We start from the raw sequence: 3,530 nt of genomic DNA, 5'->3' as shown, positions 1-3,530 counted from the left end.
TGGGATTTGATACAAATACGAAATCGTTCAAAAGTAATCTCAAAGATACCATGACCTCTGCACCCTGCATCAGCTGCGGCAAAAGTTATTATAGTGAAAAAGGACGAAGGTTTAGTACATCATCTTCTGCTGTTGTTTTACTTTTACAGTAATGTACTGAGAATATCTCAGTATTCCCTCCTAAACAGTTTTCTGTATAATTTTGACTTAATATGTATAAATGATTCGTCTGTGGATAAGAGTTAGTTTTTGTTCAAGCAACAGAAATAAGAGAGTTAATGTATATAAATCCATTTATGTTTACACAATTTGTAACCATTGTAAGTTTGTTGCGCATTCTGATGTTCTGCTGCGGAACGGAGACAAAGCGTCCTCCCAGAGGAGGGAACAGGTGGCATCTGTGCGTTTGAAGGGAGTCGCGGTTGATTATGCCCTAGAATGGATTATTTCGGAAGGAATAGCAACAAAACATTGTGTCAATAGCATGATTGGTGAGTTATGTTGTTATCATTTAAATCCCTGCAATTATCATGTAAAAGGCAAACAGTTGCATCGAGTGGTAGTAATATAAACGTTTGCCGTGAGTCAATGTTATCAGGCATGACCATAATCCTACTCACTTATGGTATAGAGAATTGGAAAATATTATCTTATTGATGTATTGCATTACAGTGCCATTCTGACTTGGACCTGTGGCTTCTGATTCAGCCTGAGAGATAATTCACCAGTGATTTATAGGGGAGGTGTGAGGTTTTCAACCTCTCCCCCCCCCCCCCCGACCATCTCCTATCCCTCCCCCTTTCCTTGCCCCGATCCTCCTATCCTTCATACCCTTATTCGCACCCTCTTCCTTCCCCTCGCTTTTTCCCTTCCCTCTACTTCCACTGTAGTTTCTCCCTCTTCTACTCGTTTTCCTCGCTTGTTCTACCTTTTATGTCTATCCCTATACTATCCTGCCTCCATCCTATCCCTATCCTGCCCTGTATCCTGCCGCATTTCCCCTCGTACCCCTCTTATTCGCACCCTCTTCTTGTTCCGTCTTCCTTCTACTTCTGCACTGATTTCCCCCTTTTCCATTCCTTTTTCCCGTTTGTCCTACCTTCTACCATTAACCCTATCCTCTCCTGCTCCCATCCTCCCCCTATCCTACCCATCATCCTACCGTAATCCACAGGGCGAGTCGAGCACAGCCGGACCACTTCCCTCTGCCAGCCTCATTTTTAACATTATTTTTATCTATGTTTTATGCTGGCTTTATTTACACGCATTTTACGTTATTTTACACCTTTTTGTACTTTTTTAAATAAAACTTTTATTGATCCTTCCGTTATCCATATTCTTTTTACGATGTTTTACATGATGTGCGGATAACGGAACATCCACATCTGCTGCGAATGGATCTTTCTTTTACCTCTTTTTTTTATCTCTGTATTTTAAGTTCGTTTTATTTTTCAATGGTCTATTTTTACTTATTCAATTCTTTTAATCTCTCTTTTATAGTGAGAGAAAGAAACTTATTTTATTATTTTTGTTAATGAATCGCAGCAGACTGTTTTACGTATTTTTTTATGATAATGGTAATTTTCTCATTGATTTTGCTGATTGTTTTAGTGATTTTATTTATGATTTTATCTTTTTGTATGTTTTCTTTTATTATAATATTTCCTTTTTATTATTTTACAATTTTTTGTGCCTCGCTTCCGTCCGCGGAAGTTAATGTAACCCCCCTGTTTTTTGTTGAATAAATGAAGAGGATACTCTGACTGTGTTGTGACTACCCTTTGGATTTACCTGTCTGGATTCTACACCGTGGATGTTGAAACAAGGTTGTACTGCCCCTTTGCTTGCCCAGGTGTATTAATGCTGGACGTGCCTTTTTGTTATTTTACTATTTACATACTGTGAACCATGTGTGCTTCTTTGACTTTGACTTTTACTCTCTCTGAATTTTACTTCTTTTACCTTGTCTTTTTACTTGTTACTTTTATTCTTACTCACCTTTTACTCGTCTTTTATTGCAGCTTTTACTTCAGCTTTTACTTTTTCCTTCATTTTACCTTTTACTTGTTTTATCGTAGATGTTAGTCCTTTTTATTCACTTTTAAGCCCTTCTGGCGTATTTTTATTCATTTTTAAGCCCTTCTGGCAATTGTCTTTTACTTATTAACTTGTGTTACTTTGGTGCCTTCTGCACGGTTCTTTTTGTTCATTTTAGGATTATTTTTTGTATTTTTTATCATGTATCTTCGTATTGGTCACGCTCCTGGTAGGCCTGCATCTCCGGGGATTGTTTTGCTTGTGAGGTCGTGTGGGTTCTGAGCCTTCAGCTATGTCCCTCACCCCCTTTTTCGAGGAACGAACGGGGCCCCTCCTTTTCCTGGCCCCTAAGCCTGAAGCCTCCCGCCTCACGGGTGGCCTCTTTTGGTTCCTCTCTCACATAACCTTACAGAGGCACTGTGTAAGTTACATAATTGTCATGTTTGTATTATTTGTATATTTGTTCCATTCATTTCATTAGGATCATGAGATATTATTTGCTTGCTCAGGAAAAAGTTGCAAAGGTACCATTGAGTGTATAATGAAGGATTTATTTTATACTCCCATTGCTGTTTGCTCCCATTATGACCATACAAGAGGTATTTTTGTTATTTAACGAAGTAAGTTACAGGGTGTTAGTGATTGTATGATAAGAAATTTATATTTGTTTAGCTCCCATTGACCATTCCATTTGTGTACAAGGTCATATTGTTTTTGCAATCATTTGGATTATTGTTCATATATGATAGTTGTCCACAGGTTGGACCCTACAATAAAGGAGTAACTGCCAGTGCTGTCTTCATTCACCTGGTGAAACAAGTAATTAATGCCCTCTTCACCATTGCTATATTCATTAGATTTTATTATCATCAGTTTTGTACTCATTTTCCTTATTCAAAAATGTCATCATTCACTGTTCCTTGATTCTTCTATATATTTTTTCTAATGCTATTACAATCGATATTATTACTTTCATTATTATTATCATTATTGTAATTATTATCATTATTAATTATTATTATTATTATTATTATTATTATTATTATTATTATGAAAATAATGATAATGAAATCATTATGTGCTAAGCACCCCCCTCCAAAAAAATAATAATAATAATAACTTTCGTGCTTTGCTTTTCCCAAGTGGAACTCAAACAACAGGCCAGCTAAAAGTCTAGCTCACAGCATTCTGTTCACTATAAAAACGGCAATCAACTAACCCCTACTTCCCGCACTCTTGAAAAGATGTCAAAGGTCTCAAGATCAAATCAAGTAGACAACATAATCTGATAAACCTCTCTGAGTGGAAAAAAAAAAAACTACACGCAGACGCAGATGCAGATCTCCCACATCAAGAAGAGGAAACTAATACCCCAAGGAAGAAGAAGATTATACATTTTTGCTTTCTCCTTCCTTCAAGGTCCAAGTAGACGACCGGCTTCGCTGTCAGTGCCTCATATAACATCCAGCATTTTTCCTTCTCCTCTTTTACTA

The 3,530-nt window shown here is 37.1% G+C and overlaps 1 long non-coding RNA gene across 1 annotated transcript; it reads left to right on the top strand.

Moving 5' to 3' along the window:
- The first annotated feature begins 351 nt into the window (after positions 1-351).
- LOC119570050 lies at positions 352-2,622 on the top strand. Its single transcript, XR_005228357.1, has 3 exons — positions 352-491; positions 673-743; positions 2,452-2,622. It is a non-coding gene; the product is annotated as an uncharacterized LOC119570050 (long non-coding RNA).
- Positions 2,623-3,530: the final 908 nt, after the last annotated feature.

The sequence above is a fragment of the Penaeus monodon genome, unplaced genomic scaffold (assembly GCF_015228065.2).
Source record: "Penaeus monodon isolate SGIC_2016 unplaced genomic scaffold, NSTDA_Pmon_1 PmonScaffold_21247, whole genome shotgun sequence".
Lineage (NCBI taxonomy): Eukaryota > Metazoa > Arthropoda > Malacostraca > Decapoda > Penaeidae > Penaeus > Penaeus monodon.
The sequence above is the reverse complement of the archived record's forward strand: the minus strand, read 5'-3'. Positions and strand labels throughout refer to the sequence as shown.